We start from the raw sequence: 13,477 nt of genomic DNA on the forward strand, positions 1-13,477 counted from the left end.
AGGTTGACCGGCTCCGACCGCCTGTGATGGGCTGAGGTGACCTGGGCCTTTCGCAGTTGCATTAAAAGGACACCTTGCTTATGACCTGGCCAGCTAGACCCTATGGACTAGCTAGGTTCTGCCGCCTTGGGATCATGGTAGCCCAGTTAAATGTATTGTGTTGTATCGCACACACCCATTTAATCCGGTTTGTTTTGTCTTTATATATGTAGCTGAGTGCTATATTCTTAGTTTTTAGGTAGTTTAGCGTACTAGTCAGGAATGAGGCTACCTACCTCAGGTGTTAATTATATCTGTAGCAAGTGTACCTGGTCACATGAAAACCTGGATGTACAGCATTGAATTTATCAAATAATTTAACCACCAATAAAAAAAACAATCTTATTATTCTCAACTACACAATTAATTTAATTGTTGTTACATTACTTTTTTTGACAAAACATGAAACGTAAATTGATTTCATCAACATCAAAATCATCAGAGACGAATAATAATACAATAAACATTGGCCTATTTTGCAAATTGATATAATCTCGTATCTTTATAATGCATGCCCAATGCATTTCGGGATGGATATCCCTTCTCCAGGGGCCACTGTAGAATTAGAAAATACTCTTATTAAGTCTATAATAATACTCAGGGCGGTCTCACAGTATCGATCACCCCTGATTGTGATTACTGTACTTCAAAAGTGTGAAAAGTGCACATTCACTTAGCTGTTCTTGTGTAAAAGGAAAGCGGACATAGGACACCCTCCACCAACTGCAAACAGGTGCTTTTGACAGGAAAAGAACGACAGTATTGTGCAACCTCGAAAGATTATGAAATGGTAAACCGTGATACTGTTTTCACGAAAAACAAGTGCACCCATTTTAAGTGTCTCATGACAACATGCGAAATGTAGAAAGCATCCAGTGGGCAGAAAGCATCCCCCCACTAAATTCAGGAAAGGGCCACTTACTGATGAAGATACCGACCTGCAAAACGGTAAATGTAAGCTTCAACCTTAATTTTGAAAGAAGCTCTCTGCTAAATCAAATGTGAGTCTTTATGTTGAAATAAAATACCTCTGCTCCTGTTTTCTCAAAAGCAAACCTATGAAATACTGTGTGTCCGATAAGTATACGATGAACAGACGCCGCTAAAGCTGCCAAATATTAGACAACAATCTCTATAAATCAATAACTTTTAGGGCATGTTCAGCCAAAAGGAAATATGTCTGTTCAAAAAGAAAGCAATTCTTTCCTCCGCTTTAATTTCCGACGTGTTAACGAACGGTCTGCTCTAAAGCAGCGATGAGAGTTCTTCCAGCTTGACACGCCTGAAGAACAGGCCTTTAAAGCTAATAGTATCTGAAAGAGGACTGTTGCGTGCAAAAGTCTTTCTATGCGACACCAATGTGGTCGCCATATTGGAGGTCCTCCTGTGCTCATGAACTAATGATATGCAATGAGGTCCCCATATCATAAGATTGAAGCATGAGTTAGTAGGTCGCAAAGATTCCACAATAACTACTAAATAACCCCCGGGGAGCTTTAAGTGTGAAGCTTCCAACTGAGGTGATATGATGCTCAATGGTAAGCTCCTTCAGCTGATATGGATCCGATGTGTGCAAACTGAAGAGGGAACTATCTGCTAATACCGCGTGAAAGAATGCAACCGTTTGTGTGGCCGATAAAAGGTTTTGGGGGAATCACAACGTGCCAAGGTGAAACTAAGTGATCTAAACCAGACAAAGTATTGAAAACAAAGACAAGATTTGTTGCTCTGGGTGTTAAATGTCACAAGTGCCTCATGAGGTGAAATGTGCCAAACAGATTTTCATTTTTCTTGAACATGAAAATAAAACTGAACATGAACAATATCACACTGTACTAGATGCAACTGACAATCTGTATTATCCAACCGCTTAGTTTGATGTTCAAGCAATGATAATTGTGACACTTGTTGCTTATTAACTTTACAAATGGAATTCTACTGTTCATAAGAAACAGCTCATGTTGATGTTATCATTCAATACAACAAGGAGTCATTGTGTTGAATTTTTTCATCTAACAAATTTCCCTTTGTGACAAAAACTTTGAATTTTCTTTATCGCTGCTGACTGAAATTGTTTCTAAAATAAAGTCCGAGCTGAGCTATGTTATGTTTATGTTCTAGCCAGTTCTAGCCAGTGACTTACCAAGTTGGAATTTGTGTTTTTGTTGCATATCATGCTTTTGTGTTCTGTTACTCTTATTTTAATTTTGCGCTCCGTATTGCAAATATACATCAGGCCACAAGGACATTTAATGCAGTAGATCACAAAGATTGAGTTTGAATCTGTTGAGTGCCAGAGTTTTACTAATTCTCCAGTCATTGGATGGGAAATTGTATTACCAACTATTACATTATTACAATGCATGCAGTTGCGGCATTTTTAGGTCGAGCCTGAACCAGCGCGCAAGCGCTGCTCTGGCGATCTGTTGGTGGTAGAGTACGGAGGCGAAGCCCTGCCCATATTTTTTATTGGCTTGTGTCTTTGTTCTTCGTAAATGCTGGTGTTTGATTCCTTAATAGGCTTGTTAGTCCCTCCTTAGTATGGACATGTTGTCTTGTGTATCCTCCCATGGCATCTGGCCCCTTTACTTGGTTGTTACACGGTACGTGTACTTTATCTTCATTGAGCCGGGGCAATGGCGGCCGCTTGTTTGCAATGCCATAGGTCATGCATTTAAATGGGAGACCTATGGTATTGCATGTCTTTTTTTCCAGGTGAACCTAAGTTTGGCATCTGCTTAGAATCGTGCCTTTCGGGCAGCTGTAGGCTGACACTGTGGCGGCCCCTCCCCCTCTTTAGTCCCTGTCTCATAGCAGCTGCTTTCCTCCAGCAGACAACCGAAGAGCGGTGAGATGTGAACTGCTCATTCCAGAGAGCGTGATTTATGAAGTTGACATTTTCTGAAAGTCCTCGATAGCTGTGCTTTTGTATTCTGTAGCGTGGAGACTTGCTCTGTGCTACTGGTAAACTATACATTAATAAACTATTTGAGTGATGCCAGCAGACCCCGCATGCCTCGTTTCTCGCTACAGACTCGGATTTCTAAATCTTTCCCTCACAGATTTGGACTACAGATTGTGACTATGAGGCATTCTCTTTAGGTTGAAGTGATTAACTGCAGATTAGCCTCAGCCCTCAGGTCTCTTTCGTGGGTTTTAGGCTTAAGTAGGACTCGATTAATCCTGTTCTTGGCAGCTGTGAATCTGTGATACAAATAATGACATGATCTCTTCGGTGTAGTTGGGGACTCTTGCGGACGATATTTGACAGGTAGCCGTCCAGGCGCAGCTTCGCCTAGCTTTCCTCGATGTTTCTTCATTTAATGCAAGTATCTAACTTTCCGGTGTTCGGTGTATTTGCTGCTCTGTGTTAACGCTTGGCCGTGCTATATGCTCCTGCTACGGGCCTGTCATTGTTTTAGCGCCCATAGTTCAAAGGTTGGGAAGATCACAGTCTGTAGGAAATCCTGTGAAATAATAGGCAGCGTTGAAGGTGTGTTGTGTTACACCCTGGCTTACTTATGAAGTGGCACAAGACACTGAGTGCTGCACCGTGCGGGCAGTGTGGTTCAAAGTGTATTGTGCGTGTCCAGAGAGGACCTCTGTGTTGGATGAGGGGACAAGGGACACTGTTGTGCAGTTTATGAATGTGTAGTGTGCTGTCTCTCTGATTTAACCCTACAGGCCCCATGTATATCTTTATCGCATCTTTGGATTATTTTGTAAAGCGCTCTAAGACCTTTGGTTAATGTCCGCTCCACTCCATAGAACGATACCTATATAAATAAATACTTGTAGATTCGTACTCATGACTGTGGCTTAGTAGTTTGCCTTTGAGAGACCTGGTTTGTTTACTGTAACTTGTTTCTGGAGGGTTTTAAAGCTTATTTTGCCCCTGCCTCCCCGTCACCAAGTGGTAGAGCTAAGGGAGGTTTGGTCATCTATATTTCCTTGACTGTTGAATGCCAGGTACAAACTCGTCCATTTTCTGGCCAGGGCCTACAGGCCATCACACTTAAGAAGGGGAATAACATAATGACCCTTAACAATTTTTACAACACACATAATAGTAAAAAGGGGGAAGGTGACATCATAGAGCTGAGCCACTATCTAAGGAAGCTAAGTGACCTTAGCTCACACCCCTTGTTGGTGCTCAGAAATTTTAATACCCACCCCTGTGACGACCCTAAGATTACTAATATGTCAGACATGGGATGTCACAGAATGAGGGGGTTTCACTTTGAGCACTCAACGTAGTGGGAGGGCCTAAATAACTTAGTCAGCGAATTTGACCTATTGTCACTAATGTCCCTTTCTGCTCCAAATTGTAAAACCCTGATTCCCACATTTAAAGGAAGAGATACCGGGTCTTTTATAGATCACACCTTAATCTCTACCTCCTCTCAATCCCTTTTTCCTAGGTTTACCATCCAGGATAGTGATTTTAGCGATCACAATCCCCTTTGTGTACACCTGAGTGGCGTTTTTCTACCCAGTAAATCTAGGGAAAGGGTACCAGGAACTACGAGACCTACAGGCGATGGGCGCCACCTTAAATGGTCCCAGGTTGACCCTGATGCCTTCTATAGGGAGGTGAAAGGCTCATGTGTAGCTGAACTTGCCCTTTTTGTCCAACTGGAGAGTTCACCAATGGATGTTCTTAGTGCTTTTAGCTCCATCTCACGCACAGCAGGGGAACTTTTGAGGGCTCCGGCACACAAGGCATCTAACTCGAACCCAAGATGGTTTGATTCCTCCTGCTCCCAGGCAGCAAGCAAGTTAAAGGAGGCCTTGAAAGTTGTTCCGAGAAACCCCCCATTTATACAGGTATGTCGCAAGGGATACAAGCAGGCCCTAGCTACCCGCAAGAGAGCTCTGAAGGAGGAGGCATGGAAGGAGTTGCTCGAGCCTAGTACATTAAGGTCTGGTACGCGGTTTTGGGGCATTGTCAACAGACCCTGTTTTCTGATGATCCAGGCAACACCCTAGGCTCCCACATTACTTAAGAGGAATGGGTGTCCCACTTTCAATCCATGTTTAAGGGTTCCCTAGGTCCCCACGATCAGTCACCCCGGGCAATTAACACCGACCATCTGGTCTTTGAGTTAACAGAGGTAGAGGCGGGTATTGCGGGCCTAACTAGTAATAAGGCTCCCGGACCTAAAAGAATTCCGCCGGCTCTTTACAAATCGGATCCATCCTTCTGGGCACCGATCCTTGCAGCTGTATTGAATGCAGCTGCCAGGGACGGTAGCCCTGAAACCTGGGCTATCTCTACCATCGTGCCAGTTTTCAAAAAGGGGCACCGAAATAGCACGCACTGCTACCGACCCATTTTTCTCATTGACTCTGTAGTTAAGGTGGTGGGAGGGGTCCTATTGCAAAGATTATCATGATGGGCATAGGAGCACAATATCATCGCTGACACTCAATACGGGTTTCTTGCGGGGAGGTCTACGGTGGCCCAATGTTTAAATCTTTCTTTGATCCTTGGCAAGTACACGATGGCCCGCCCAGGTACGATCTACATGGCCTTCATGGACCTATCCTCGGCGTTTGACCGTGTATATCGGTGTCAAATTGTGGCAGTCCATGAGGGCCATGGGGGTGGAGGCCCCTATTGTGGACTTTCTAATGGAGCTGCATAGGGACACCAAGGCAAACATTAGATATGCGCAGGATCTTCAGGTTTCCAAGGAATTTAATATTGAAAGAGGGGTGAGGCAGGGTTGCATTTTGGCACCCTTCCTGTTTAACCTATATATTAACGATCTTGGAGGAGCCCTGGTATTCACGGGGGGCGATTTTCTGCATGTGGGTCGCCGGGGTCTTCCCGTCCTTCTATATGCGGATGACGCTGTCCTGATAGGGAGAACTGCTAGAGGGCTCCAATCTCTATTAGATGCATTCCTAAACTTCATAGGGTCCCCTGATCTAACGATAAATAATACAAAATCTTATGTCCTGCAGGTAGGGGCTCGTCCCATGAAAAAGTCCCTTTTCTCTGTAGGTCCTGCAAAGTTCCCTGTAACGCCAGTTTTCTCATATCTGGGGGTCCTGTTGGAGGATCGTTTGAAATGGGGGGCACTCATTCAAAAGAAAAAGGGGAGGTCAATCAAATAACTGCTCCTATTTACAGCTTTGCTGCAAAGATGGGCAAGCGCCCAATTGCAGCCATGCTGAAAATTTATCAAGCAAAGGGCGTGTCAACCGCATTTTATGGTAGCGAAGTTTGGTGGTATACCACAGAGGATGCGCTGCAGGTGGCTGAGAACAACTTTTTAAAGTGCTTGCTGGGAATGCCAACCGGTTTATCAAACCTGATAGCCCACGAAGAACTAGGGGCTCCTTTTTTATGTGATACCCTTGCCTTGCGTCCCTTGGTGTTTTGGCTCAAGTGTTGGCCAAACAAGGAGCTAAAGCTTTCCTAGCAGATCATAGCGGATTGCATGACCCTGGAACATATGTCCAGAATTCCATGGCTGAAGTATGTCAGAGGTTGCTTTATAGAGATGGGTCACCCTGAACTCTTTCTAAAAACCCCAACTATAACAAACAAGCATTGGCATAGCCAATAGGTCTCGCCTTTGGGGCCTTATAAGTCTTTGGGCACGCAACAGTTGATGTTATTGCACCAAGGATATTGTGCTGGATAACTAAATACTTATAAGGTCCCAAAGGCGAGACCTATTGGCTATGCAAATGCTATTTTTAGTAGGGCGCATCTTGAAGCACATGACAGTCACCTACCAAATCATCTCCAGGGCCCTTAAATCAAGGAGTTCAAAGGGGAGGGTAACGATGTGGGAGCTGGCCGGTTCCATGCTGTCCTTAATTTGCGCCTCCTTGCTTAAATATTCACCCCTTTGTGAGCCGGCCGAGTTGCCAGGATACTTCACTGCTCGCTCAGCAGGATTAACTGCAGCAGAGTGAGCCCGCCCTGATAGCAGCTGGCTCTCTGTCACCCCTCCTCCCACGAAGGACAGTTTATGGGAACAGCCGCTTCTGTCGAAAATGTAAAGCTCACAAAGAACATTTGGGGTGAGGCCCTCCAGCTGCGATCGCTGGGGCGTAGCTTACGGGCACATGCATCATTGTCAATTGCATTCGCAAACGGTGCGAATCGCAATTTTCGGCCGTTTGCGAATGCAATTGACAAAATTGCGATGCATCATGTTTTTCGCAATTTTAGGAATCGCAATCATGTTGCGATTTCTAAAATTGCGATTGCATTTAAGAAATCGCCATTTTAGATTTCTTAAATGCAATGCATGAACATTTTTAATTTGCGAATTCGCAAATAGGGAGAGGTAAATTACCATGAAGTTGACCTTCATGGTAATTTGTGAAAACTTTCAAAAATGCACAAAAGTGCATTTTTGAAAGTTTCATTTTACACACATGCATGCCCTTGGGGCATGTGTGTGTGAAAAATGCACTTAAAGTTATATTTCAGGGGTGCAGGGGGGCGTCCTTTGGACCCCCCCTGCACCCTTGAAATTGCATTCTCAATTTGCGATTCGCAAAATGCAAATCGCAAATTGAGAATGACTTGCCACTCATTCCTATAGGAATCAATGGGAAGGTATTCCTTAATTGCGATTCGCAAATTGTGAATCGCAATTAAGGAAACTTAAGGAATTGCAAAAAAAATTGCGATTTCTTGATGCGTAGCCGTTTGCGATTTCTTAATTGCGATTCCTTAATTTTCGCAATTAAGAAATCGCAAATGGCAACAATGATGCATGTGGCCGTTAGTCCCTAAAATTTGGAGGGTGTGAACATCGGGGGGGGGCTTATTTACAAGCCTCTTGCGCCATTTTTAAGATGGCAAAAGTGACATACGGGTTGCGCTAGGGGCTTGTAAATAAGCCCCTAGATTTTCCAACATTTATGCTGGCCTTTAATGGCAAAGTACCCTATACAACACGGAGGGCGCTTGAGACGGGCTTAAGGGGCAGTGGGAAGGGAGAGGAATGCGGATTGGAGGGTTACTAAATTAGCGAAAACACAAGAATTTGTAAAAAGGACCATTTTAAAGACTTTCAAAAGAGAGACAGGAAAAATTGTGTGCGTGTTTTTGTCTGGGTATATGTAAAATTCGATGGACAATCCAACAGACACTTCAACATACCCAGCTGAAACCACTTGTACCCAACGATCTATCAGACCTGGGGATCAACAACCTACCGAGCTACTCACTGTTCAGAAACATCGAAATTCCTCCAAGTCTTTGCAATAATACTAAATATAGTGCACGAACCAGTTAATTATCACCAGCATCGTCCTCATCCCCACCTTGGCAGTAAAGAAGTGACCCCCGGTCTAGTTTTATGCTGTGCTTTGGCTGCCTCAGCAGCATCCCACGCGTGCTTTGCCTCTCCCCTCGGCCACGCAGGGCCGTCTGCTCCCTGCAGGCTTTTCTATGTATTACAAGTTCACCAGAAGGACTTAAATAAGGATGCCGGCTGAACAATATGTTATTGATATGAACAGGATGCTGATTAGACAGAGTTTCGCAGACATTCCCAACGGGGGAGGCGCTAATTCGTCTACTCTCTCCGCTCTCGACGCCGAGCTCGAGGCTGCTACGTCACTACCTGGGCTAGAAATGAATGGATGTTTTTGCCCCAGACGTTCTCTCTTTGTTTACTTTTTTATTTTTCTGGTAGCACAAATGCCAGGGCGGCAAAGCTGGAACTAAAGTGCACAAGAGGGAGAGAGAATATGAGCTACAAGGAGAGAAGGGGACACACCAAAGAAAGACACAGAAAGTAGTCAGAACATGCAAACAGTGATCAAGACAGAAAGGATTAGAGAGAGGCCTTGGAGATAAGGTGGATAAAAAGGAAACAAATCGAGGCGGTATCAAAAGGCAAATATCCAGGGAGGGAGATTTAGTGAAGCAGAGAAAAGGGTAAACTAAAGAGGGTGAGAAGGAGAGATAGGGGTGAAAGAAAGGAAGAGGTGGAGGGAGTTAGTGGGTAAAGTGGAAGGGAGAGCAGGAAGGAGGAAGGAAAAGAAAGAGTGGAGAGCGGTAGCGAGATAGAGGAACAAGATGGAGAAAAGGGGACACAGATATAGAGTAAGAAAGATATAGAAATGGAAAATGAGAAACTAGGACAGAGTGAGAGAGAAGAAACAAAAGAGAGAGTGCGAGGGTGTGTGCCAAAACAGGAAGAGAGAAGGAAAAAGAACAAGCATTGGCATAGCCAATAGGTCTCGCCTTTGGGACCTTGTAAGTGTTTAGTGAGAGCTATTGGCTTTGCCAATGTGTTTAAGCAATGTTGTAGAGCAGTGTGGCTGCTGTACAGTATGTTATAAATGTATCATAAGTGTTATAAACATTTGTGTTACCTTAGATATAATTGATATTATGTATAACTGAGCTACTGTATAAAAAAAAAAGAATTAACATAATAAGTGCCATAACACATTCCTGGGGGTTGGGCGGCTTATAAAAAAAACCTTTGGACAAGTCACTCATATTTAGCTCTCTGCCTCAACTTTAGAGTCTGACAGCAGTCCCCCTGTGAAAAGTCTCAATGGCATGTGGCCAGATTCATTCTCAACGTACAAGGTCCCTGTTAATTCCATACTGTGCAGATGTAAGGAAAACCACACGTTCAGGATAAAGGGAGTGGGCAGAGACACAATCTTCCCACAAGAGAATGAAAAATGCCGGCGGTCCTCATAAGTAGTCAATCCTAAAAGAAGCTATGCACAAAACCAAACCAGGCACCACTGGAACCAATGACTTCCCATAGCAGTTTTCTGACAGCCCTTCAATCTGATTGGTTGAGATGGATGTTCAACTTTCCAAAGAGTAGCTGCTAGAATTAAGCCTGGATTCCGCTCAGAGTGTCCATGTGTGGGGTCTTCTCTCTTTTATCCACAATTAGGGGTGTAGTGGGCAGTAGTTAATTTGTAAATATATAAATAAACAAGTGTCGGTGATCTCATCAGGAGACAGCTTCCATCAGCCCATTTCTCCTGTTAGCACTGCCGAACACACAACCAACAAACCCTACAAGTTGGGAGAGGGTGTGGCATACTGTCCAGAGCTGGCGGCTTTGGAGCTGGGCAACCAGTTTACAGTCTCGGCATCAGCTCAACATCCTGTGATTCTAGGCAAATCAGTTAATTTCACGGTGCCTGACATAAATTCACGTGTCCTTAACTGGTGCTCAAGCGCCAATGTTGATGATTAAGTGCTGGTGGGGATTGGGGCGAGCACAGAAGGCACTATCTGCCTACTATAAGGTGATGAATTGGCGCTCTTTGTAAGGAAGTCATGGGGTCTCTAGGTTGCAGTTTTGTATATTGTGCGGATCTGGTGTAGCAGCTGCCCACCTACCGAACGGCAGGGTTCTGCATCGGCTAGAAATTGCTCATGGTGGTAGCCGGTTTCCTCATGGTGGTAGCCGGTCTGCCGTCACCAGCTGCTGTCACAATAGCAGGGTGGATATGAACTAGTGACTGACGTCATTAGACCCTACCCGCACTACCTGGGGCAGAACTCCATCTGCCTGTAGGAAATGCAACAGTACTCGTGCTTGTGTTTTGTGTCAAATTTAATAATAGCAGTTTCTTTCACAATTTCCATAGCTTTAAACATGATATATAAGAGTTTTTAACTGAACAATCAATATTTCATTGTTCTGAGCTAGACATTTAAATTGCTGTCTAAACAAGAAGCAATAGTTCAAATAAACAGGTAATCCAGTCCCAATGCATTTCGGGAATTTTTCCCTTCGTCTGGGGCGCTGAAAAAAAAATAATAAACATACTTAAACTTTCGTGGAATCGACATTCAGCACTTGCAAAACTAATTAAGATTGTTAACCTGTGGTCATACATGGTTAAAAACAGGAGTTGTGTAGCATGAACTATAAGCCTACTATGAGGGTCAGTGTTGAAACAAAGAAAAAGAGATGACAAACAAACAAATCATGATAAACATATCAGTCTGTGTTGTTAAATGCAAATCTAAAAAATGCAAATAGAAAAGAATCTCGACTTTCAGTATTCCATTATATTCGGGTATGAAGCAGAAGCGGTGCGTAACATGAACCTATTACTAACGTGTCTTTCCTCGACCGTTAAAATGAAAAGAAATCTGCTGGGTAGAACAAAGTGTGGATCCTTACCACAAAGGTTGCTGGAGAAAACAGGTAGAAATAACGGTGATCCAAGAAGACGGGTTAGCTTAATAACACCTGCGGGATAAAGTGAAACAAAACATGTATTGCAACCCTAGAGTTTACGATTTCTGTGTAATGGCCGAATTGTGAATATCGTACTTTTGTTCCAAGTGTACTGACGATGTAGGTGCTAAGTAGTTGCGAGGGTATGAATAATGAATTTTTCCCAATGGTAGCAGTTCTTCAAAAGACCGCTATGGTGAAACATAAAATGAAAACGTGAATTTAATTGAAGACCCTCGAAAGGGCCGTCTATAACCTATGTGACTGAGCTAACTAGAAACATCAAGCAGGTAATGGATCGAAAATAAGAGGAGACCAGAAGTTTTCCCGCATTTAGAGTGGCACTGTGGCGATGAGCCTTCTTTGAAAGGTCGATAACTGAAGTATAGAAAAATGAAAACGAAGTTGATTTAGAAAAATGGACTGAAGATTTAGAAATCCCTTCAGCTAGATAGTTGATCATAACACGTACCTCAAGAAAAAAACGGTGTCTTATCTAACGTCTGTCCCATTCGTCCGAGAAAGGTGACCTGCTCGCTTCCCCACGGTGAAAACGCGAACCAGCAGTAAATGACTGACTGCGGAAGTGACCTTTATTTCGCTCTCTGGAAGAGAGTGATTAATATCAATGACGGACTACTTAGAATCAGAAACGAAGTCTGTGGCGCGAACGCTCAAAATGATCCAGTGTTTAAATTAGCAAAACACTTAATTTCAGCGGCTGCCTAAAATGACTGTGGGCTCGCTTCTGGAAAAATGTTGACACGATAAACAAAATAAATCTACCTTTGTGATATACTGAATTAACGTCGGAGACATAAAAAACGGACTGAACTACGGTGCTGTCAGCCATGATTAAACAGTGAAAATAACGAAGTTCCTCTGAACACGCAAAGTGCATAATGTGAGGCAAGTAAAGAAACGTGATCTGGAGAAATGATAAAAAGAGAGAAAAACAAAGTAGAACGAAGAAAGAATATATAATACAAACATGTATATGTGCCCTAATGTAATAACAATAACATTGAATGAACAAATTAAACAACTTGCATTACTGTTCAACAATTGCACATTTACATTGAACCTGTTGAAAACAACATGTATGGTTTGAGTAAATTCATTTCCAAAACAGAACTGTGTAAATCCAAATATAGTCGCTAAGAATAAAAAACAATAGCTTCAAATGTAATGTGTCTTAATTCTAGCGTTATCTAGTACATGCGATATCAAGCGGTATCATAAATTAACTGTAGCATTATAAAACGATTAGATCAGGAACCTACTCAAAGAATTTAGCACACATGAGAACTCGTTTTATAGTGCTACAGTTAATTTATGAGACCGCTTGATATCGCATGTACTAGATAACGCTAGAATTAAGACACATTACATTTGAAGCTATTGTTTTTTATTCTTAGCGACTATGTTTAGATTTACACAGTTCTGTTTTGGAAATGAATTTGCTCAAACCATACATATTGTTTTCAACAGCTTCAATGTAAATGTGCAATTGTTGAACAGTAATGCAAGTTGTTTAATTTGTTTATTCAAATGTTATTGTTATTACATTAGGGCACATATACATGTTTGTATCTTTTTTTCTGTCTTCTCCAGCTTCTTTATATATTCTTTCTTCGTTCTACTTTGTTTTTCTCTCTTCTTATCATTTCTCCAGATCACGTTTCTTTACTTGCCTCAGATTATGCACTTTGCGTGTTGGAGGAACTTCGTTATTTTCACCGTTTAATCATGGCTGACAGCACTGTAGTTCAGTCCATTTTTTATGTCTCCGACGTTAACTCAGTATATCACAAAGTTAGATTTATTTTGTTTATCGAGTCAACATTGTTCCAGAAGCGAGCCCACAGTTATTTTAGGCAGCTGCTGAAATTAAGTGTTTTGCTAATTTAAACACTCGATCATTTTGAGCGTTCGCGCCACTGTCTTCGTTTCTGATTCTAAGTAGTCCGTTTCACCATAGCGGTCTTTTGAAGAACTGCTACCATTGGGAAAAATTCATTATTCATACCCTCACAACTACTTAGCACCTACATCGTCAGTACACTTGGAATAAAGGTACGATATTCGCAATTCGGCCATTACACAGAAATCGTAAACTCTAGGGTTGCAATACATGTTTTGTTTAACTTTATCCCGCAGGTGTTATTAAGCTAACCTGTCTTCTTGGATTACCGTTATTTCTACCTGTTTTCTCCCGCAACCTTTGTGGT

At 42.7% G+C, this 13,477-nt stretch overlaps 1 protein-coding gene across 2 annotated transcripts in view; it reads right to left on the bottom strand.

Annotated features, from left to right (window-relative positions):
• LOC144752931 (uncharacterized) overlaps positions 1–11,848 on the bottom strand; it is an 828,149-nt gene extending 816,301 nt beyond the window's left edge. The window contains exons 1-2 of one of the 2 annotated variants that reach the window (XM_078640748.1): positions 11,719–11,825; positions 11,190–11,258 (exon numbers count right to left, since the gene is read on the bottom strand). The gene's annotated coding sequence lies outside the window, so the exon portion shown is untranslated. Of the gene's footprint in view, positions 1–11,189; positions 11,259–11,718 lie in introns of both variants that reach the window. The other variant, XM_078640746.1, reaches the window with a different exon arrangement.
• Between the last annotated feature and the right edge of the window lie 1,629 nt (positions 11,849–13,477).

Source organism: Lissotriton helveticus, chromosome 5_1 (genome assembly GCF_964261635.1).
Source record: "Lissotriton helveticus chromosome 5_1, aLisHel1.1, whole genome shotgun sequence".
NCBI classification, from domain to species: domain Eukaryota; kingdom Metazoa; phylum Chordata; class Amphibia; order Caudata; family Salamandridae; genus Lissotriton; species Lissotriton helveticus.